The 24,606-nt window shown below is 44.7% G+C and overlaps 1 pseudogene; it reads left to right on the top strand.

Annotated features, from left to right (window-relative positions):
• LOC139377666 (potassium voltage-gated channel subfamily KQT member 1-like) overlaps window positions 1–21,470 on the top strand; it is a 253,531-nt pseudogene extending 232,061 nt beyond the window's left edge.
• The last annotated feature ends 3,136 nt before the right edge of the window (window positions 21,471–24,606 follow it).

Below are 24,606 nucleotides of genomic sequence, written 5' to 3'. Positions count from 1 at the left end.
TTGAGAGCACGCCCACTCAGTGAAGGAGATTAGGCGGTGGCGAGCGCCTGTCCCTGCCCCCCCTGGAAAGGCTTTGGCACGTGGCAAAGGCCTTGATACTTATCATGTGCGTCAGGTGCACTCGCTTGATTTCCTGTTCTTTAAAAAAAATAAAAAATACTCCTTCTCCCTCCACGCCACCACCAAATCCCTCTGCTCAAAACCCACACCGCCCTCCCTCCACTTCTCCTCCCTTTTCTCCTTTTTACAAATACAAAGAACATATTGTATCTGCCAATGTTAAACTGAATCCATTCGTCTTGGCAGGGGCCGGACGGGCTCTGTGTATCTGAGCTGTGCTCCGTGTGCTTCCAGTTGGCCGTAGTTACTGGTTGGTTGGTCCGATCATTGGTTAGTTGTTGGTGAATTTGATCTGTGCACACACACATTTGTTTGGGAGTATTTCTCTCCTGCACTGGATTCAAAATCAACACACAAAACACCTAGATGCACGGTTCAAATCAACACACAAGCCCTGAGTCTACACACACATACAGTACACACACACACTTTACCCAGATTGTACCAGCTTTGTAGTAAAACACACCACACCCTCAGTGTCATGTTTGTCCTGAGGTAATGACAATAACACATACACACATACACTACCCTCTGTATTTATTTGGACGGTGAAGCTAGAAATATGTATTTGGCTCTATACTCCAATGCTGCAACCCGGACACAGGAGTAGACGTAACAATGCCTGTGAAATGCAAAACGTATGATATGTTACGAATTCCAATGTCTGTGGCTAACGTTGGCTAGGTGGCTAACATTAGCTAGGCTAGGGGTTAGGTTTATGGTTAGGGTTAGGAGTTACACACAAAAACTAGGTTTCAAGTGAGAATTATGCAGGTCTGATGCTGAAAAGGAAAATAAATTATTGCCTACTTCAACCATATTTTTATTTTCATTTTGCAAAAATAGTAGTGTGTAGTTCCAGTAGTTATCTACACCACTACATGGCAAAACAGTAATTCACTTCTGAAAACGCTACCAAGATAAGAATTTAGTTAAACTACCACCAAGATACTGTAAAATGTAGCTTAATTACTAGTTAAGTAGCTCCCCAACATTACTTCTATTTGGTCCTGTATTCCTAGCGCGCAAGCCAGGACAACATCACGCTGTGACTCTACAAACTTGTTGGATGCAGTTTTTTTAAAAGTCAGTTAAGAACAAATTCTTATTTTCAATGACGGTTAGAACAGTGGGTTGTTCAGCCTGTTCAGGGGCAGAATGACAGATTTGTACCTTGTCAGCTCAGGGATATGAACTCGCAACCTTTCGGTTACTAGTCCAACGCTCTAACCACTAGGCTACCCTGCCGCCCCCGATGGTTGTGTTTCAGGTTATGTTATGCCCAACAGGAACTGAATGGTAAATACTCTATTGTGTCATTTTGAAGACACTTTTATTGTAAATAACAATAGAAGATGTTTCGGAACACTTCTGCATTAATGTGGATGCTACCATGATAACATATATGAACAGACCCCAAAAATCATGAATAAAGATCTTATCCCGCCAAAAATGCTAACCTCCCCTGTTATTGGTAATGGTGAGATGTTAGCATGTTTTGTTGTAGCCTATGAATGGCATGTCATTCATCATTATTTATGATTCATTCAAGATTTTTCTTGATCATGGAATTGTCAAGATTCATTTTGAAATGTTCAGAAACATCTTATCTACTCACTTAGAAGGACAATTACTTGAGTCATCATTCACCATTCAGTGGGCAAAACATTATCAAAACGCAACCAAAGCAAACTGCAAACCCATCCAACGAGTTTGTAGAGTCACAAGCTTGATGTAGTCATTGTGTGCTCAAAATATGGGACAAAATACTAAACTTTTGACTCCTTTGATACACTAAGTGAATGTGTCCAAATACTTATGACTTCTTCACATTAGGGGACTAGATACTCAAACCCCAAATGCTGGAGTATAGAGCCAAATGTAAAATATAAGCCTCACTGTCCAAATACATATGGAGTGTACATTCACATACATCAATATACACAAGCGATGAGATATGAGTATCGCATTCCTTTGTCATAACAAATCTCATGACAAACAATCTCTCTTGCAAATATGAAAGAGACGAGTAGACAAGAGTTAACATACAGAAAGCAGGAAAAACAACGCTCTAAATGACACTGGGCTAAGTCTGCTTTGAAGTGAATCTGTCTGTTCTCCCCTCTCCCTCCTCTCTCCTCCCTCCATTCCTCCCTCTTCCCTCTCCCTCCTCAGGACCTTTCTGTTCCACGCTCCCAGAGAGGAACGGATATCATAAAACATCTTTCTCGCTTTTTCTCTCTCTCCTTTTCTCTCTCTCCTTTTCTCTCTATCTCTCTCTCTGTCTTCTCTCTCTCTCTGTGTCTTCTCTCTCTCTCTGTCTTCTCTCGCTCTCCATGTCTTCTCTCTCTCTCTGTCTGCTCTCTCTCTCTGTATCTCTCTCTCTGTCTTCTCTCTCTCTGTCTTCTCTCTCCCTGTCTTCTCTCTCTCTGTCTGCTCTCTCTCTCTGTCTGCTCTCTCTCCCTGTCTTCTCTCTCTCCCTCTCTCTGTCTTCTCTCTCTCTCCCTGTCTTCTCTCTCCCTGTCTTCTCTCTCTGTCTTCTCTCTCCCTGTCTCCTCTCTCTCTGTCTTCTCCCTCTCTCTGTCTTCTCTCTCTCTGTCTTCTCCCTCTCTCTGTCTTCTCTCTCTCTCTGTGTCTTCTCTCTCTCCCTGTCTTCTCTCTCTCTCCCTGTCTTCTCTCTCTCCCTGTCTTCTCTCTCTCTCTCTGTCTTCTCTCTCTCTCTGTCTTCTCTCTCTCCCTGTCTTCTCTCTCTCTCTGTCTTCTCTCTCTCTCCCTGTCTTCTCTCTCTCTCCCTGTCTTCTCTCTCTCTCTCTGTCTTCTCTCTCTCCCTGTCTTCTCTCTTTCTCTGTCTGCTCTCTCTCTCTGTCTGCTCTCTCCCTGTCTTCTCTCTCTCTGTCTTCTCTCTCTCCCTGTCTTCTCTCTCGCTCTGTCTTCTCTCTCTCCCTGTCTTCTCTCTCTCTGTCTTCTCTCTCTCTCTTTCTCCCTCTCTCTGTCTTATCTCTCTCTCTGTGTCTTCTCTCTCTCCCTGTCTTCTCTCTCTCCCTGTCTTCTCTCTCTCTCTCTGTATTCTCTCTCTCCTTGTCTTCTCTCTCTCACCCTGTCTTCTCTCTCTCTCCCTGTCTTCTCTCTCTCTGTCTGCTCTCTCTCTCTGTCTGCTCTCTCTCCCTGTCTTCTCTCTCTCTCTCTCTGTCTTCTCTCTCTCTCCCTGTCTTCTCTCTCTCTGTCTGCTCTCTCCCTGTCTTCTCTCTCTCTGTCTTTGCTCTCCCCCTGTCTTCTCTCTCGCTCTGTCTTCTCTCTCTCCCTGTCTTCTCTCTCTCTGTCTTCTCTCTCTCTCTTTCTCCCTCTCTCTGTCTTATCTCTCTCTCTGTGTCTTCTCTCTCTCCCTGTCTTCTCTCTCTCTGTCTTCTCTCTCTCTCTTTCTCCCTCTCTCTGTCTTATCTCTCTCTCTGTGTCTTCTCTCTCTCCCTGTCTTCTCTCTCTCTCCCTGTCTTCTCTCTCTCTCTCTGTCTTCTCTCTCTCCCTGTCTTCTCTCTCTCTGTCTTCTCTCTCTCTCTGTCTTATCTCTCTCTCTGTGTCTTCTCTCTCTCCCTGTCTTCTCTCTCTCTCCCTGTCTTCTCTCTCTCTCTGTCTTCTCTCTCTCCCTGTCTTCTCTCTCTCTGTCTTCTCTCTCTCCCTGTCTGCTCTCTCCCTGTCTTCTCTCTCTCTGTCTTCTCTCTCTCCCTGTCTTCTCTCTCGCTCTGTCTTCTCTCTCTCCCTGTCTTCTCTCTCTCTGTCTTCTCTCTCTCTCTTTCTCCCTCTCTCTGTCTTATCTCTCTCTCTGTGTCTTCTCTCTCTCCCTGTCTTCTCTCTCTCTCCCTGTCTTCTCTCTCTCTCTCTGTCTTCTCTATCTCCTTGTCTTCTCTCTCTCACCCTGTCTTCTCTCTCTCCCTGTCTTCTCTCTCTCTCTGTCTGCTCTCTCTCTCTGTCTGCTCTCTCTCCCTGTCTTCTCTCTCTCTCTCTCTGTCTTCTCTCTCTCTCCCTGTCTTCTCTCTCTGTCTGCTCTCTCCCTGTCTTCTCTCTCTCTGTCTTCTCTCTCTCCCTGTCTTCTCTCTCGCTCTGTCTTCTCTCTCTCCCTGTCTTCTCTCTCTCTCTTTCTCCCTCTCTCTGTCTTATCTCTCTCTCTGTGTTTTCTCTCTCTCCCTGTCTTCTCTCTCTCCCTGTCTTCTCTCTCTCTCTCTGTCTTCTCTCTCTCCTTGTCTTCTCTCTCACCCTGTCTTCTCTCTCTCTCCCTGTCTTCTCTCTCTCTGTCTGCTCTCTCTCTCTGTCTGCTCTCTCTCCCTGTCTTCTCTCTCTCTCTCTCTGTCTTCTCTCTCTCTCCCTGTCTTCTCTCTCCCTGTCTTCTCTCTCTATGTCTTCTCTCTCCCTGTCTTCTCTCTCTCTGTCTTCTCCCTCTCTCTGTCTTCTCTCTCTCTGTCTTCTCCCTCTCTCTGTCTTCTCTCTCTCTCTCTCTCTGTCTTCTCTCTCTCTCTGTCTTCTCTCTCTCCCTGTCTTCTCTCTCTCTCTGTCTTCTCTCCCTCTCCCTGTCTTCTCTCTCTCTCCCTGTCTTCTCTCTCTCTCTCTCTGTCTTCTCTCTCTCCCTGTCTTCTCTCTTTCTCTGTCTGCTCTCTCTCCCTGTCTGCTCTCTCCCTGTCTTCTCTCTCTCTGTCTTCTCTCTCCCTGTCTTCTCTCTCGCTCTGTCTGCTCTCTCTCCCTGTCTTCTCTCTCTCTCCCTGTCTTCTCTCTCTCTCTGTCTTCTCTCTCTCCCTGTCTTCTCTCTCTCTCTGTCTTCTCTCTCTCTGTCTTCTCCCTCTCTCTGTCTTCTCTCTCTCTCTGTGTCTTCTCTCTCTCCCTGTCTTCTCTCTCTTTCTCTGTCTTCTCTCTCTCACCCTGTCTTTTCTCTCTCTCCCTGTCTTCTCTCTCTGTCTTCTCTCTGTCTTCTCTCTCTCTCCCTGTCTTCTCTCTTTCTCTGTCTGCTCTCTCCCTCTGTCTGCTCTCTCCCTGTCTTCTCTCTCTCTCTGTCTTCTCTCTCTCCCTGTCTTCTCTCTCTCTGTCTTCTCTCTCTGTCTGTCTTCTCTCTCTGTCTGTCTTCTCTCTTTCTCTGTCTGCTCTCTCTCTCTGTCTGCTCTCTCTATCTCTATCTCTCTTCCTTTCTCTCTCTCAGTCTCTCTGTATACTGAGGGAGAAGGCAGATGTCTAGGAAGTTATATGGTACACTAGATCCCATAGGTCATCTGAAGCTTCATCTGTGCTCAGCCTCTCTCCTCGCTCCATTACCCTTCTCAAGGCCTAACCCTGGGAGTCTGGGAGGGCGGCTGCATCTCTCCTCCATTTAAAATGTACAAACATGGCTGGAGACAAAAGCCAACCCCCCTTCGTCCCTCTGTTCCTCCTTCCCTCTATCCACCCTCCTCTTCTAACCCCCCCCCCCCCCACCCCCCCCCCTGATGACCACAGTGCAGCTTGTTAGTCACACACATAAACATATACACACACACATACACACAGCGAGCCCAGTGTGTGCTCCTACTGTACATTGTCCATTGTGTGAGATCTCTCTGCTTCTGCTCCAGGAGATGGGCGGAGGTAGTAAGGCTGGGTCAGGGGCCATAGGAGGGGGGATTTCACACAATGAGAATGCAGCCAGGCAGGGCAGCGGAGGCCTGGGCAGAGGGCCCTGAGTAACCCCTCGGCCGAGCCAGGCTCACCTGAACTGACCCCGTGTTGTTATTCTTGTGCAGGGGAAAAGGAAGCTCCACTGACATGCCCTCGGCTTCAGACCCAAGGCCCAGAGACAGTGAGGGAGAGCGAGAGAGCCCCAGCTGTGGTTGGATGGGGCTGGCTGGGCTGATATGCAGGGGCTCCAGTCCAGGGTCACCAGAGGGAAAATAAATGTCACACATATCACGATGGGCACCGATCGTGACTTGTGGAATTGTTTTCTTTTGCCAATTGTCGCTCCATTTTTTTCCTACTCTCTCCCAATGTTCAAGGGTGATGGAGGGCTAGGGCAGTTCAATGACAGAAATGTTGTTTTTTTAAGAGGGCTAACTCCTCTTAGATGCCAGCCCAGTAATAACCTGAAATAAACACAACTTCAACGTCAGAATTCTTTTTTTTTTTTTTTATCTGGATGTTGAAAAGTTGAAATCAGGTTAATTTTCAGTTCTGAATGAAAGTTGAAAAGACATTTACAGATATGGAAAATACCTGTTTTTTTGGTCATTGATTTTATGGCAAAATTTCAACTGCACACACCTTCTCAATGAAATAACCATTTTATCACGATAATAATTGTTCTGTCTATTTAATATAGGAAAGAGGAGCCTCAGTAATGGTTCCATAGATGTTTTTTTATTGCTATGACTGTGATATGTTGTTATTTATCTACCTTACACTGACTGTAAGTCACTCTGGATAAGAGTGTCTGCTGAATGACTGAAAATGTAAATGTATAAACAAACACTTACAAAGCTTGCTGGGTATTACTCTAATGAGCTCTGCCCCAAAACAAGTCAAAATGTGGTTGGTCCGGACGAGACCAAATCTGAACACTTTACTGTTCTCTACTTTGCTCTACTGTATTGTACTGTACTTTACTGTACTATACTCCACTTGTCTTTACTGTACTGTAATGTACTGTACACTACTGTGTTCTGCAGTACTGTACTGTGCTGTCCAAACTTGTGAAACATAAATGTCTATGATTGGGCCAAATCAAGGCCAGTCTGTGGACGTTGAAATCAAGGCCAGTCCAGACCAGATCAAATCTGAACCAAACATCAATGTCCTCAGTATGTTTGGGCCAAATCATGGCCAGACCGGACCGGACCAAATCTGAACCAAACAGATGTCTATGATTGGTTCAGATTTGGTCTAGTCCAACAACAACAACAACAAGACATCCAAAAAGACGTCGGCATCGGTCCGTGTTTATTAAGAAGACATTCCTGGAGATGTTGCCATTCAAACCTGTGTTTTACTCCTGAATAACAGCCCACTTCATAATATCACCGAATAATAGTTCTACATTACAGGTCTAGGATATAAAGCAATTCTCAGCCTATTACTTTCTCACGGATTTGTTGCAATAGAGCGTCTCTATTTCTTAGTATCCATGCTATTACTGCATGTCATTAACATTAATATACTGTAATACCTCACAACAGCAGCAACCCAACCTTTCCCTCCCTCCAACAGATGGCAGTATGAATCACATGATTACACGTGTCAGAGAGTTTCCCTGAAGTGCTCCTTCCAGAAACCTTGTTTAGATTAACCTACTGTGTTTGTTCCACTCACGATGGTAAAGCTAGAACAGTTTTTCCCCGAAGCAGCTTCAACACAGAGTAATTATCCATAGTAATTATGCTATTGCCCCTCTGGAAAGAAAAAAAGAAGAAGCTAAATTTAGACCTGCAGTATTCTACCTCGACCCAGCCCAGAAATGGACTGCGTCCTAAATGGTAACTTATTCGCTATATAGTGCACTACCTTTTGACCAGGGCCTATAGACTCTGGTCAAAAGTAGTGCACTATATTGGTACTAGGGTGCCATTTCAGATGCAGACATGGCCTTTATTTGGACTCAAAATGAACCATGCAATTAGACCAGGCAGTCCAGTCTTTTAGTCCAGTCTGTGAGCAGGAGGAGATATGCTAGATGTGCTAATTAACTGTGACAAGAACTACTATAATTTGAGGCAGGTTTTCATTTCTCTCGTTTATTTTTGCTGTGTGATAATTGGTGTTTAGTAGGCTGACTAGGGTCACACATGAGTATGAGTTGGACAGAGCTGTGACAAGCCTGAGCTCTGGACTGAACTGACTGCTTTGCTGTTGTTGTTGTTGTCGTCAAACAAACTCAAACGAACAAAGAACGGGGCATTTGGCGTTCAGCGGTATTTAGCGGCTGGGTGAGGCTGCTCTGCAGATAATACAGCTGGTCCCAGGGAAGGGGCAGGAGGTAAGCCAGGAACGGAAGGGTGTTCCTCTGTCAACACAGCCATTGGGTCCTGGTCCTCTGTCCCCAGTTGGTCCCCACTAAGCCCACGTTCCCCCCACTGCTGTCCCCCTGTAAAGAGACACTTTGGGACAGACAGGGTTGCAGAGAGAGGGTTGGGCCTCTATGGGTCTCAGAACAGTGTTTCCCCTACTATTGGTTAGGCTTGGCAGGGTGGGGTCCCAGCCTAGCTTTGTTGTCCCCCTCCTAAAGAAATTTGGCCCATGTAGTTTCAGTTAAACATTCAATTGAAAATGTTAGTGTTTTTCAGGCTGCTGTGTTATCCTAAGGGCTTTGGTGCCCCGCCCTATATATAAAAAAAGATTGTGCCACATAGTATGAGTGGGGCGGGGAGACTGTCTGGTGGTTTGTACCATGTGCTGTTTAGGAGGGTTGGGTGGGTGGGTTGGGGACAGCTGAGGCATCACCTGTCTGTGTATCACATGTCCTTTGACACAGCGAGGCAGACAGCGTTGTCACCAGCCATCCCTACCCCTCCACAGTGACACAATCCCAGCAGCGGTCAGTCAGTCACACACCCTTCTATGTTGCCTACCACTGCCTACCCTGGGTTGAAGTTGCCAGCAGGCATAGATCTAGGATCAGTGTAATGGAGGTGGTTTGATAAGCACCTTGCCTGAGACCAGACGACTTGTGTTAGCTCCCTGAGCTAACACCTATTAGGCTAGGGTGAGAGTTGACTGGGATGTGGACACGAAGCTACACTGAAAAAAATGAAGGTTCTTAAACTGTTCTTCCTTAAGGCTCCTTGGAGAACTCTTGCCCAATAAAGAACCTTTGAGTTAAGTGTGGGGTTCTCGACGTGTCATCTACAGTTCATCAGAATTCTAAAAGGCATTTGAAATGTATGGAAGTTATTTTCATACCACGCAGCAAATTGGCCAGTGTTAACTAGTGTTGATTTTTCAATGTAACATTTCTAGTGTTGATTTAAGAGTTACATTAGCACTGTAAATAGTTCCATTTAAACAAAGCGGTTGGTGTTGGTGTTCAAAATTAGAGTTGAACCAAAACCACACCCATCATTATCATCTTTCCCAGCATGCTCTATTGCAGGTATATTTTTTAAAATTGTTTGTTTCAATATCTACATTTTTGTACATACATTGATTAATTCATCTTATGCTACTCAAATATAAATAACAAATGTTTCTAAACTATTCCAATCTGTTACTTGGACTTATTGCCACCATTAGTGATACTGAAATGTTTTTTCCAGTTTAGATGTTTAAGATAGTCTCATATGTTACTCTTCCCTTACCTGGTAGTCATTCTGAATGTAGGTTGTGGGTGAATAGAAATTCAAAATGTTGAATATCCCCACTCTGGCTGGATTCTAATAGGAATTACACATCACTTTGCAAACCAGCAAAATGTGACCTGATGTGGCCTGCAAACTATGAGTTTCAGGTCACTGCATTATGGTAAAACTAGGTCCTTAAAATAAGTCCTTACAAAATATGTATTGTCTTAAATAATTACATTTTAAAGACAACATATTATTCACTTAGGATCTCACTTGGTGAAGGCCACTTGACAGAGCATGAATGAATGCAACAACCATGTCTCTGTCTCTAGCAAACATAGTCATGGCTGGTACGAGTAACTCTTAAATTCACTCAAGGCACCCTGGGAAATATACAAACAAGGCAACCCTACAGCAGGACTATTCAATTCCGGTCCTGGAGGGCCGAAACATTTCTGGTTTTGGATCTTAGTACGGTTCTTCAAAGAACCATCCTATTTATGGTTCTTCAGAAACCCTAAAATGTTTCCCCTATTGCATCGCTCTCCAGAAACTTATTTGGTTCCAACTCGCACCTTTATTTTTAAGAGTGTAGAATTAGGGTTAGGGTTGTTAGTGAGGCTGGGGTTAGGGTTGTTAGTGAGGCTGGGGTTAGGGTTGGACCAGGATGTGGACATGAAGCTAGGGTTAGGGTTGTTAGTGAGGCTGGGGTTAGGGTTGGACCAGGATGTGGACATGAAGCTAGGGTTAGGGTTGTTAGTGAGGCTGGGGTTAGGGTTGAACCAGGATGTGGACATGAAGCTAGGGTTAGGGTTGTTAGTGAGGCTGGGGTTAGGGTTGAACCAGGATGTGGACATGAAGCTAGGGTTAGGGTTGTTAGTGAGGCTGGGGTTAGGGTTGAACCAGGATGTGGACATGAAGCTAGGGTTAGGGTTGTTAGTGAGGCTGGGGTTAGGGTTGAACCAGGATGTGGACATGAAGCTAGGGTTAGGGTTGAACCAGGATGTGGACATGAAGCTAGGGTTAGGGTTGTTAGTGAGGCTGGGGTTAGGGTTGAACCAGGATGTGGACATGAAGCTAGGGTTAGGGTTGTTAGTGAGGCTGGGGTTAGGGTTGGACCAGGATGTGGACATGAAGCTAGGGTTAGGGTTGTTAGTGAGGCTGGGGTTAGGGTTGAACCAGGATGTGGACATGAAGCTAGGGTTAGGGTTGTTAGTGAGGCTGGGGTTAGGGTTGAACCAGGATGTGGACATGAAGCTAGGGTTAGGGTTGTTAGTGAGGCTGGGGTTAGGGTTGAACCAGGATGTGGACATGAAGCTAGGGTTAGGGTTGTTAGTGAGGCTGGGGTTAGGGTTGAACCAGGATGTGGACATGAAGCTAGGGTTAGGGTTGAACCAGGATGTGGACATGAAGCTAGGGTTAGGGTTGTTAGTGAGGCTGGGGTTAGGGTTGAACCAGGATGTGGACATGAAGCTAGGGTTAGGGTTGAACCAGGATGTGGACATGAAGCTAGGGTTAGGGTTGTTAGTGAGGCTGGGGTTAGGGTTGAACCAGGATGTGGACATGAAGCTAGGGTTAGGGTTGAACCAGGATGTGGACATGAAGCTAGGGTTAGGGTTGAACCAGGATGTTGACATGAAGCTAGGGTTAGGGTTGGACCAGGATGTGGACATGAAGCTAGGGTTAGGGTTGGACCAGGATGTGGACATGAAGCTAGGGTTAGGGTTGAACCAGGATGTGGACATGAAGCTAGGGTTAGGGTTGTTAGTGAGGCTGGGGTTAGGGTTGAACCAGGATGTGGACATGAAGCTAGGGTTAGGGTTGGACCAGGATGTGGACATGAAGCTAGGGTTAGGGTTGGACCAGGATGTGGACATGAAGCTAGGGTTAGGGTTGAACCAGGATGTGGACATGAAGCTAGGGTTAGGGTTGTTAGTGAGGCTGGGGTTAGGGTTGAACCAGGATGTGGACATGAAGCTAGGGTTAGGGTTGAACCAGGATGTGGACATGAAGCTAGGGTTAGGGTTGTTAGTGAGGCTGGGGTTAGGGTTGAACCAGGATGTGGACATGAAGCTAGGGTTAGGGTTGAACCAGGATGTGGACATGAAGCTAGGGTTAGGGTTGTTAGTGAGGCTGGGGTTAGGGTTGAACCAGGATGTGGACATGAAGCTAGGGTTAGGGTTGGACCAGGATGTGGACATGAAGCTAGGGTTAGGGTTGTTAGTGAGGCTGGGGTTAGGGTTGAACCAGGATGTGGACATGAAGCTAGGGTTAGGGTTGAACCAGGATGTGGACATGAAGCTAGGGTTAGGGTTGAACCAGGATGTGGACATGAAGCTAGGGTTAGGGTTGTTAGTGAGGCTGGGGTTAGGGTTGAACCAGGATGTGGACATGAAGCTAGGGTTAGGGTTGAACCAGGATGTGGACATGAAGCTAGGGTTAGGGTTGAACCAGGATGTGGACATGAAGCTAGGGTTAGGGTTGTTAGTGAGGCTGGGGTTAGGGTTGAACCAGGATGTGGACATGAAGCTAGGGTTAGGGTTGAACCAGGATGTGGACATGAAGCTAGGGTTAGGGTTGTTAGTGAGGCTGGGGTTAGGGTTGAACCAGGATGTGGACATGAAGCTAGGGTTAGGGTTGTTAGTGAGGCTGGGGTTAGGGTTGAACCAGGATGTGGACATGAAGCTAGGGTTAGGGTTGTTAGTGAGGCTGGGGTTAGGGTTGAACCAGGATGTGGACATGAAGCTAGGGTTAGGGTTGTTAGTGAGGCTGGGGTTAGGGTTGAACCAGGATGTGGACATGAAGCTAGGGTTAGGGTTGTTAGTGAGGCTGGGGTTAGGGTTGAACCAGGATGTGGACATGAAGCTAGGGTTAGGGTTGGACCAGGATGTGGACATGAAGCTAGGGTTAGGGTTGAACCAGGATGTGGACTTGAAGCTAGGGTTAGGGTTGTACCAGGATGTGGACATGAAGCTAGGGTTAGGGTTGTACCAGGATGTGGACATGAAGCTAGGGTTAGGGTTGTACCAGGATGTGGACTTGAAGCTAGGGTTAGGGTTGTACCAGGATGTGGACAGGAAGCTAGGGTTAGGGTTGTACCAGGATGTGGACATGAAGCTAGGGTTAGGGTTAGCGTTGAACCAGGATGTGGACATGAAGCTAGGGTTAGGGTTAGCGTTGAACCAGGATGTGGACATGAAGCTAGGGTTAGGGTTGGACCAGGATGTGGACATGAAGCTAGGGTTAGGGATGAACCAAGATGTGGATATGAAGCTAGGGTTAAACCAGGATGTGGACATGAAGCTAGGGTTAGGGTTGAACCAAGATGTGGATATGAAGCTAGGGTTAGGGATGAACCAAGATGTGGATATGAAGCTAGGGTTGTACCAGGATGTGGACATGAAGCTAGGGTTAGGGTTGGACCAGGATGTGGACATGAAGCTAGGGTTAGGGTTGTACCAGGATGTGGACATGAAGCTAGGGTTAGGGTTAGACCAGGATGTGGACATGAGGCTAGGGTTAGGGTTGAACCGGGATGTGGACATGAGGCTGGGGTTAGGGTTAGCGTTGGACCAGGATGTGGACATGAAGATAGAGTTAGGGTTGAACCGGGATGTGTACATGAGGCTAGGGTTAGGGTTGAACCGGGATGTGGACATGAGGCTAGGGTTAGGGTTGAACCGGGATGTGGACATGAAGATAGAGTTAGGGTTGAACAGGGATGTGGACATGAGGCTAGGGTTAGGGTTGAACCGGAATGTGGACATGAGGCTAGGGTTATGGTTGAACCGGGATGTGGACATGAGGCTAGGGTTAGGGTTGGACCAGGATGTGGACATGAAGCTAGGGTTAGGGTTGGACCAGGATGTTGACATGAAGCTAGGGTTAGGGTTGGACCAGGATGTGGACATGATGCTAGGGTTAGGGTTGGACCAGGATGTGGACATGAAGCTAGGGTTAGGGTTGGACCAGGATGTGGACACGAAGCTAGGGTTAGGGTTGAACCAGGATGTGGACATGAAGCTAGGGTTAGGGTTGGACCAGGATGTAGACATGAAGCTAGGGTTAGGGTTAGGGTTGGACCAGGATGTAGACATGAAACTAGGGTTAGGGTTAGGGTTGAACTAGGATGTGGACATGAGGCTAGGGTTAGGGTTGAACCAGGATGTGGACATGAAGCTAGGGTTAGGGTTGGATTTAAGGCCCCGGAAAAGGAGGAAAAACACAATAACAAGACAGGCTTAACCCTAACCCTAACCCTAACCCTGTTCAGAACTCTAGCTTGAGCCCTAACCCTAACCCTGTTCAGGATTTTAACCCTAACCCAGTTTAGCCCAGATTACATGTGGTCTATCTTCTTAACACAGCTATGTGGGTCATGATAAACATTGTAGTCTAATCCAAGGCTTGTTCTAACCTTTTGTTATTTTGCCTCCTTCCTACTTTGATGATTATATGATGAATCATCGATGAATGATGAATCATCATTATATGACTGAATCATCGCTGTGGGGGGGGGGGGGGTCTTATTGTATGTGATTTAATATCCTTCATCCATGGTTTCATATCCCAATAACAATGAGTGATACCCAATGTCCTGGTCTACTATAAAAGTGTCATGGCTGTCCAGCACACACACTCAAAGATGGATAAGAGGCGCCTAATCCTCAACACAAAAAGAATACCAGTGAAGTCTGCAATGTGAATTTCAGACAAAATACAGCATGGTTCCTCACTATCAGTTATGACTGGAATGAGAGTCTACAAATTCCAGTCTGTCTGTTGTATGAGATGCCATGGCTCCTTCACATACTTTGATGTACTTTTCTCTTCCCTTCAACCTCGTCAGGATCCATTACCAGGTATCTCAATGACCATAGAGTTTGCCAGCTTGTAGTCCTAAAAAACTGAAATTACTTACCTCTGGTTCGTTCAGCCATTCCTATGGGGAAAATGAATGGGGAAAGATTAGGGTTTTGGGATAAACGCCGAAAATAAGGTCTGAGGTTAACACAGGCTTAGCAGGTCGTATGCCTTTTGTTCTATGAGATAATAGCAGTCAGTTTACATGAACTTTATGAGCTATGAAGCCTTTATGTGCTTTTTCTGATTACATAAATGCTTCAAAATTCACAAAATGTGACGTTAGCTGATGAAGATGATCTCATGGAACAAAACGTATCAGATCTCCTAAGCCTGTGTTTACCTCAGACCTTATTTTCTGCACTTATCCAAAAAACCTTACAAAAGCTCCATTCATTTCCCCATAGGCTTTGTCCAATGAACGTAACTCATGTATATAACACGAGCTAGTTCCCACAAAAAGACGCCATTACCATTGGTCTCTATTGCATTTATAAATCAGGTTAACAAGTAGTGTTAAGTGAAGCATAAGATGGTGCCTTCCTGAAAAGATAACTGGATAACTCAGATATGAAGACGCAAAGCATTGCAGTAAAGATCTGTAAAAACTCATTGATGTTCAGAAAGGGGTGTGCGCACGAGTGTGTGTCTGTGTGTTGGCAGACAGTCCGGGTAATAGAAAAAAGTCGCCCGGTGGAGATGCGATGTCCCTATCAATTGGGTGACAGACACACACACCTCTGTTTACAGTTGAAACACCATGTCAACAGTAGCCATGCAGCCACAGCTCTTTGTGTGTGTGTGTGTGTGTGTGCGTGCGTGCGCTAAGAGCCCTCCCACTCCTGGATCACTCAACCGGCCCAGCTGCTATAATGAGTGGTTTTAGTAGGTAGACCGTGACAGATAGACAAACATGTTATTATACTCCACTGGTCTGTCATTGGGATGGGGTCATATTAGAGACCTGGCATCGCGGACAAAAGAAAGGCACAAACTCAGGGACACTCCTCAACTGCTGCACCCATTTAAATGCCCTCACTGATTGACTCTAGTCACGCACATATAATTACTAGATTTCCACTAGATGGGCCAGCTGCAAAGTCAAAATTGGCTATATATCGTAAAAATTCATAAAAAATGTAAGGCTTAGGCATAAGTTTAGAAGTGTGGTTAAGTTTAGAGTTCAAGTTCAAGTTTTATTGACACATGCACAAGTGCAGTGAAATACTTCACTTGCAAGCTCTACCCAATAGTGCAGTAATCAATATCAAAATAGTGTAACTAAAAGTTTTAAAATATATACTGTGCAGTGCCTTCGGAAAGTATTCAGACCCCTCTACTTTTTACACATTTTGTTACTGTAACGGTCGTCGATGGTGGAAGAAGGTGAGGACCAAGGTGCAGCGTGGTATGTGTCCATATTTATTAGAATGAACACGGAAATAACAACAATAACAAAGAGAAACGACCGAAAAGACACACAACAGGAAACAGAAAACAACCACCCACGAAACACAATAGAAAGAAAACAGGCTCCCTAAATATGGTTCTCAATCAGGGACAACGATTGACAGCTGCCTCTGATGGAGAACCATACCAGGCCGAACACAGAAATAGCAAATCATAGAAAAACTAACATAGACAACCCACCCAACTCACTCCCTGACCACACTAAAACAAAGACATAACAAAATAACAAAGGTCAGAACGTGACAGTTACGTTCCAGCCATATTCTGAAATGGATTAAATAAAAATAATTCCTCAGCAATCTACAATCAATACCCCATAATGACGAAGTGAAACAGGTTTTTAGTATTTTGTGCAAATTGAAAAAAACTTAGCAGAAATACCTTATTTACATAAGTATTCAGAACCTTTGCTTTGAGATTTGAAATTTAGCTCAGGTGCATCCTGTTTCCGTTGATCATCCTTGAGATGTTTCTACAACTTGATTGTAATTCACCTGTGGTAAATTCAATTGTTTGGACATTCGCAGTTGACAGTACATGTCAGAGCAAAAACCAAGCCATGCGGTCAAAGGAATTGTCCGTAGAGCTCCGAAACAGCATTGTGTCGAGGCACAGATCTGGGGAAGGGTACCAAAACATTTCTGCAGCATTTAATGTCCCCAAGAACACAGTGGCCTCAATCATTCTTAAATGGAAGAAGTTTGGAACCGCCAAGACTCTTCCTAGATCTGTCCACCCGGCCAAACTGAGCAATCGGGAGAAAAGGGCCTCGGTCAGGCGACTCCTGCAAAACACCAGCCTCAACGTCAACAGTTCAGAGGCGACTCCGGGAGGCTGTCCTTCTAGGCAGAGTTCCTCTGTCAATTGTCCTGTATTCTTTTGCCCATCTTAATCTTTTAATTTTATTGGCCAGCCTGAGATATTGTTTTTTCTTTGCAACTCTGCCTAGAAGGCCAGCATCCCGGGTCGCCTCTTCACTGTTGACGTTGACACTGGTGTTTTGCGGGTACTATTTAACTAAGCTGCCAGTTGAGGACTTGTGAGGCGTCTGTTTCTCAAACTAGACACTCTAATGTACTTGTCCTCTTGCTTAGTTGTACACTGGGGTCTCCCACTCCTCTTTCTATTCTGGTTAGAGACAGTTTGTGCTGTTCTGTGAAGGGTATAGTATACAGCGTTGCACGAGATCTTCAGTTTCTTGGCAATTTCTCGCATAGAATATCCTTAATTTCTCAGAACAAGAATAGACTGATGAGTTTCAGAAGAAAGGTCTTTGTTTCTGGCCATTTTGAGCCTGTAATCAAACCCACAAATGCTGAAGCTACACATACTCAACTAGTCTAAAGAAGGCCAGATTTATTGCTTTTTCAATCAGGACAACAGTTTTCAGCTGTGCTAAAATAATTGCAAAAGGGTTTTCTAATGATCAATTAGCCTTTTAAAATGATAAACTTGAATTAGCTAACACAACGTGCCATAGGCCTCTGTACGCCTATGTAGATATTCCATAAAAAAATCTGCCGTTTCCAGCCTAAATAGTCATTTACAACATTAACAATGTCAACACTGTATTTCTGATCAATTTGATGTTTTTTTTAATGGACAAAAAAAATGTGCTTCTCTTTCAAAAGCAAGAACATTTCTGAGTGACCCCAAACTTTTGAATGGTAGTGTATGTAATAAAGAAAACATGAGAAATAGGAGAGGGAGCTATATACAGGGTCAGCGCTAATACCCAATTTACAATGTGCAGGGGTACTGGAGTATTTGAAGTAGATATGTACATATAGGCAGGATTAGTATAAAGTGATTGATAGCAGAAAAAATAATATTAATAGTAAACTAGCAGCATAAGCAGCAGCATAAGTGGTGGGTGGGAGTGGTGGTGGGTGTTTGTATCTAAGTGTAAGTGTGTGAGTGAGGGTGTGTGTGTGCAAGTGTTACAGTATAGGTGTGATAGGCAGATATACAGTGCCTTGCGAAAGTATTCGGCCCCCTTGAACTTTGCGACCTTTTGCCACATTTCAGGCTTCAAACATAAAGATATAAAACTGTATTTTTTTGTGAAGAATCAACAACAAGTGGGACACAATCATGAAGTGGAACGACATTTATTGGATATTTCAAACTTTTTTAACAAATCAAAAACGGAAAAATTGGGCGTGCAAAATTATTCAGCCCCCTTAAGTTAATACTTTGTAGCGCCACCTATTGCTGCGATTACAGCTGTAAGTCGCTTGGGGTATGTCTCTATCAGTTTTGCACATCGAGAGACTGAAATTTTTTCCCATTCCTCCTTGCAAAACAGCTCGAGCTCAGTGAGGTTGGATGGAGAGCATTTGTGAACAGCAGTTTTCAGTTCTTTCCACAGATTCTCGATTGGATTCAGGTCTGGACTTTGACTTGGCCATTCTAACACCTGGATATGTTTATTTTTGAACCATTCCATTGTAGATTTTGCTTTATGTTTTGGATCATTGTCTTGTTGGAAGACAAATCTCCGTCCCAGTCTCAGGTCTTTTGCAGACTCCATCAGGTTTTCTTCCAGAATGTTCCTGTATTTGGCTCCATCCATCTTCCCATCAATTTTAACCATCTTCCCTGTCCCTGCTGAAGAAAAGCAGGCCCAAACCATGATGCTGCCACCACCATGTTTGACAGTGGGGATGGTGTGTTCAGCTGTGTTGCTTTTACGCCAAACATAACGTTTTGCATTGTTGCCAAAATGTTCAATTTTGGTTTCATCTGACCAGAGCACCTTCTTCCACATGTTTGGTGTGTCTCCCAGGTGGCTTGTGGCAAACTTTAAACGACACTTTTTATGGATATCTTTAAGAAATGGCTTTCTTGCCACTCTCCATAAAGGCCAGATTTGTGCAATATACGACTGATTGTTGTCCTATGGACAGAGTCTCCCACCTCAGCTGTAGATCTCTGCAGTTCATCCAGAATGATCATGGGCCTCTTGGCTGCATCTCTGATCAGTCTTCTCCTTGTATGAGCTGAAAGTTTAGAGGGACGGCCAGGTCTTGGTAGATTTGCAGTGGTCTGATACTCCTTCCATTTCAATATTATCGCTTGCACAGTGCTCCTTGGGATGTTTAAAGCTTGGGAAATCTTTTTGTATCCAAATCCGGCTTTAAACTTCTTCAGAACAGTATCTCGGACCTGCCTGGTGTGTTCCTTGTTCTTCATGATGCTCTCTGCGCTTTTAACGGACCTCTGAGACTATCACAGTGCAGGTGCATTTATACGGAGACTTGATTACACACAGGTGGATTGTATTTATCATCATTAGTCATTTAGGTCAACATTGGATCATTCAGAGATCCTCACTGAACTCCTGGAGAGAGTTTGCTGCACTGAAAGTAAAGGGGCTGAATAATTTTTCACGCCCAATTTTTCAGTTTTTGATTTGTTAAAAAAGTTTGAAATATCCAATAAATGTCGTTCCACTTCATGATTGTGTCCCACTTGTTGTTGATTCTTCACAAAAAAATACAGTTTTATATCTTTATGTTTGAAGCCTGAAATGTGGCAAAAGGTCGCAAAGTTCAAGGGGGCCGAATACTTTCGCAAGGCACTGTACATGTAAGACAGGGCTGGAAAGTGACTGGTAGCAGGAATATATAAATACTTGTGGTAATAAGGCAAGGGTTCGGTTTAAAATCAGATTGTATGACTTTGTGGCTGTGCCAGCTAGTAACTACTCTGCAGAGCTGCCTCCAGTACATGAGTCATCTCAATAAATGCCAACCTGCCAGTCAAGCATGGGTATAATATGGCCGTCTCTGTTGTTTGTTAAATGTCCTCCCTGTAGTCACCCATCCTACAACATGTGCCCTTATGTTGTTTATTTTGTGTGTGTTGTATAAATAGATATACCAGATGGACCATAAGATGGAGGCAGTGCTGAAGATCTTGGTGGACCAGTACAAGCCCAAGGCAGAGCTGCTCCTGAGGGCCCCAGCCCCAGCCCCTCCACCCCCAGCCCCCTACAGCTCCCGCATCAGCATCGTGAGACGCCAGAGCATCGGCGTCAGCTTGGACGAGGGGCGGTGATGTCACAGTGGACAGAGAGGCGCCAGTGATGGACCAGGACCAGGCGTGGACTAGGCGTGAGATATTAGCTGCTTGGCCAGGAGGCCACAGACTCAAATAAAGAAAAAGAGAGTACTCCTGTTACTTCATTAGGAAGGTGGTGTAGTTTGGCTACTCATACATGTAGTACCCCATGCTACACTTTGTCTCATAACCCCCAAAAACCTTTATGTCACTGTCTTTGACCTCTGACCTTAGAGAGAGAATGTGAACAAGTCAACTCCTGCTTCTGTTCCCCTCTGGTGAAGAGGGGGGCTTGTCTGAAAGTTCCGGGAGGTAGAGAACCTTGAGAGGTAACATGGCAGCAGTATACTGACAGCCACAGGCATACAGTCATGCCGTCCATCCTCCGTCCCCCACATCATGGTGAACGGGGATATGGGGTTCTCCTCTTCTTCAGAAGTTGTTTATCTCTATCTCCCTTTGTAATAGCAGCACTATGAAAACCTGCTGCTGAAACTTCCACAGCATAGAGTGTAGGGAAAGCACACATAATTCCCCTTTAGTTACATAAGATTAGCCTGCCACTTTCACTCCTCTGTAAATAGTCACATAAGCTATGCTAATGTATTCAACTGTATTCATTCAGTGAGGCACATCAGAGCACTGATTATTATTATCATTTCCAAGCAAACCAACACATTAATGACATTATTAGGAGCACTCACTAAAGACCACAGCAGACCAGAAGTCTAACAGAGGAATTCTTCAAATCCTACTGATGATCTTGGCACCATAAAAACCTAAATACAGCACCACTATTTCCATATGGCCACCAATTCATCTCAGCTTACTGTATTTAGGCCTGGCGTATGTTTGTAGGTAGTTATCAAGTGACATAGAGAAGGACCAGGAGATGATCTGCTGGCTTTGCCCGGAGTGTGTGTCTGTTAGTGGCTGGGCCTGTGCTGCTGGAGCAGAGTAGAGGGGGGAAAAAGCTCTGCAGGAACTAATCTGGCGCTGATTTACGGCTACGGTTAAGCTAATAAAAATAGCAAAACAGCCGTGACAAGGCAGAGTGCAGTATTACAGAAATACAGTGGTAGAAAGAACAGTATGGGGAGTTATGGTACGGCCTTTTGCAGTTGACTCAACACCCCGTGCCAAGATTTTCACTCGGATATTCCTATGAACCACTTCACCACCCACCCTTCTTCATGCTAAAACATTTTTATTTTCCTTCTTTGGACTCCAACTGCTGTATGCAATTTGAAATGAATTTTCCCCATTAGAGAGCTGATTATTTTTCATTCTCTTTCTAATTAAGTGCTGAATTCCTGGTAAGGGGAGATTGCTCTGTGTGTGAGTTGACTAATGAAAATAAATACTGGAAAAATGTGTACAATTTAAACAGTAGGCTTACATAATTTAGTGTGAAGGCCCTGAAATATCAGGCTACCACAAAGAGAGAGAGATGTACCATGCTTTGATTTCAAAGCCCTTTAAAGCATTTGAATAGAAAGAATGCTTCTCTTTTATTTTCTCACATATTTCTCGACGGCCGGGACCCAGCTGGGTATAGCCAGTAGAAAATATTTTTTTAAATAACCAAGCTATGAATGCAAGCCCTTCCATTATTATAGTATGAGAGAGAGAGAGAGAGAGAGAGAGAGAGAGAGAGAGAGAGAGAGAGAGAGAGAGAGAGAGAGAGTGACTCTCCACTACTAGTATATATTTTATTATTTTGCCGTGGTTGAAGATGAGTTGTATGTATTTTCTATTAACAGGTTGCTTTTTAAAGCAAGTTTCTTTGACATAACTGTGCCACATACATCTGGCTGACCTGTATAGTTTTATAAGAGTTGTGTATAATAACATTGCCTCATATTTATTATCATGTGGAACGATCAACCTGGGAAGTCTCCTGGTCTGTTGAGAGATGATGAGAAACAAAGTGTGTTTTAAAATGGATTGGAATGACTGTAAATTATATTCACAACCCTCTGTAAATCTGGTGTAAATAAAAATCTATTTCATTATATTTTCTGGGCTCTCCTTGGGCTCAGTGTTTCTTGATTACCGGCTCATCTTGTCTATAATTTGCTTTCCTTGGACTCAATCCTTCGTTCTTGGCTGCATCTGTTTGATTTGCCACGTCAGGTCAAGGTAACCCATGGCCTCTCAATCCCACAAAGTTTTTAAAAATACTTAAATTCAGTGTTTTTTTCTTCACACTACAATCAGGGGAGAAAAAATAAGTTCACTGTGCCTACTTTGAACTTCAATATTCCATAACCATTCAGGAGTGAGGGAGGCATGCGGGCAGGGGAGTGAGCGAGAAAGGATACATCTCAAATTACCACTCAATTATATTTCCCTTCAAAGGCCAATAAATACTGGGGATAGCCCAAGAACAGCACGGCCAGAGCGGGGAGAGAGAGAGGTCTCTGGGGAGGGGTGGATGGAGGGGAGGAAGGCAGGAGAAGGAGGATTGGGAGGTGAGGGGAGTAGACGAGTAGACCAAAGCCATTTTCAATTACCCAGAGAGCCATAGTCTCCACAGCCCGGCCGAGGTGTTATGCTGCCATTATCCTCCCCTGGTTTATGTCAGCGGTGGGGGACCTTGATAGCCCCTGCCCCCTGGGGGAGACCAGGTCTAGCTGCTGTTTACTGAGCCAGCTCAGCTCTTCCTGGTCCCTGCTACTCCACTTTCATCTCCGACTCCCCACTTCAAACAAGGTTTTGGTGTCAGAAGAACACAAGAGCAGGATCGCAGGCTAAAGCATGGAACACACAGAGAATCTGACTGCCGATAGACTGCCGATAGGTACTTATCACAGTAAGGGGCCGTTCCTTCACTTGCTAGAACAAAAGAAGTACCTGCTGTGTACCGATGAATCTGAAGTCTCTACTTGTAGAATCGCAATGCTCGGCAGTGGCCGACAACTTGACTTTGAGCCAATCAGAGAGCACGAACATCCGCGTGGGGGAGATGACAGGATTGATGAGAAAAATGTAAAAATACGGCACCTTTCCCGGTGTAATCCACCCCCTTTTCATCAGAAGCTGCATAACACATTTTATTTTCTAGAGGAAGGAGTTTTGTTCTTGAAGAAGGGTTTATTTGTTAGGTTTGATAATATCCACTAGCCTATTAGTTAGCTAGCTAGACACGCTTCATATGAAATGAATGGGGTAGTAAAGTGCAGCACAATGCACACAACACTAAATGCTTTCCCAAGCTAGCTATCTGGCCACTGTAGCTAGTAACATTATAATTAAATCACAATGGATTCGTTTCCATGAAGCAGCTGCCTGCAGCTGGCAGCCAAGAGTCAATGCAGTGTCTTTACTTTACCTAGCTAGCACAACAGCTAGCTAGCGAATCATGCTAACCATTTAGCTAACTTTAGCCAGCTAACTAAAAAAAATTATATGGGCTCTATGCGATTATGGAGAGTGAATTAAATTGTTTCATTGTTATCTTGTAGCTAGTTATCTAGCTGTGGCCATCTGGATGGTATCAAGGGCTTTCTAAAACAATAGCAACATTAGCCCTAACATTGACCATACCATAAAGCGACACATTGCCAAACAACGCCACTGCCACCTTCTGGTTTGGAGTAGTTTAACAAGGCTCAGTGGCTGACGACTTCAAGGTCTTTGCTGTGTGAGCACAAAAGAGATTGACTGCCGACACTCGGTGCTAAGGTGCTAAGTACTATCGGTGCTAAGTACTATCGGCAGGCAAACTGAGCATCAAGAGATGCTCAGTGTGTCTGAGCATCAGGAGAGAGCCAGCAAGAAAGTGGAATATAATGTAGCTCTGTGTGGGATGTAGTAGCCTATACCCTCATAACTTGTTTTCACGATAGCATGTTACGGCATCTGAGAAAGTTCTATATAAACAGTAGTAGTGAAAAGTTTGGACACACCTACTCATTTAAGGGTCTTTCTTAATTTTTACATTGTAGAATAATAGTGAAGACATCAAAACTATGAAATAACACATGTGGAATCATGTAGTAATAAAGTAAAAATGATTTTGATATTTAAGATTTTAGATTCTTCAAAGTAGTCATCCTTTGCCTTGTTGACAGCATTGCACAGTCTTGGCATTCTCTCAACCAGCTTAAACTGGAATGGTTTTCCAACATTCTTCAAGGAGTTCCCACATATGCTGAGCACTTGTTGGCTGCTTTTCCTTCACTCTGCTGTCCAACTCATCCCAAACCATCTCAATTGGTTTGACGTCGGGTGATTGTGGTGGCCAGGTAATCTGATGCAGCACTCCATCACTCTCCTTCTTGGTCAAATAGCCCTTACACAGCCTGGAGGTGTGTTGTGTCATTGTCCTGGTGAAAAACAAATGATAGTCCCACTAAGTGAAAACCAGATGGGATGGTGTAGTATTGCAGAAGGCTGTAATAGCCGTGCTGGTTAAGTGTGCCTTGAATTCTAAATAAATCACAGACAGTGTCACCAGCAAAGCACCCCCACACCTCCATGCTTCACGGTGGGAACCACACATGCGGAGATCATCCGTTCACCTGCTCTGCATCTCATAAAGGCACAGTGGTTGGAACCAAAAATCTCAAATTTGGACTCATCAGACCAGAGGACAGATTACCACCGTGTTTCTTGGCCCAAGCAAGTCTCTTCTTATTATTGGTGTCCTTTAGTAGTGGTTTCTTTGCAGCAATTTGACCATGAAGGCCTGATTCAGGCAGTCTCCTCTGAACAGTTGATGTTGAGATGTGTCTGTTACTTGAACTCTGTGAAGCATTTATTTGTGCTGCATTTTTTTAAACAATTTGTGCTGAGGCTG

The sequence above is a fragment of the Oncorhynchus clarkii genome, chromosome 2 (genome assembly GCF_045791955.1).
Source record: "Oncorhynchus clarkii lewisi isolate Uvic-CL-2024 chromosome 2, UVic_Ocla_1.0, whole genome shotgun sequence".
NCBI classification, from domain to species: Eukaryota; Metazoa; Chordata; class Actinopteri; order Salmoniformes; family Salmonidae; genus Oncorhynchus; species Oncorhynchus clarkii.
Note: the sequence above shows the minus strand (reverse complement) of the source record. Positions and strands in the feature narration are given on the sequence as shown.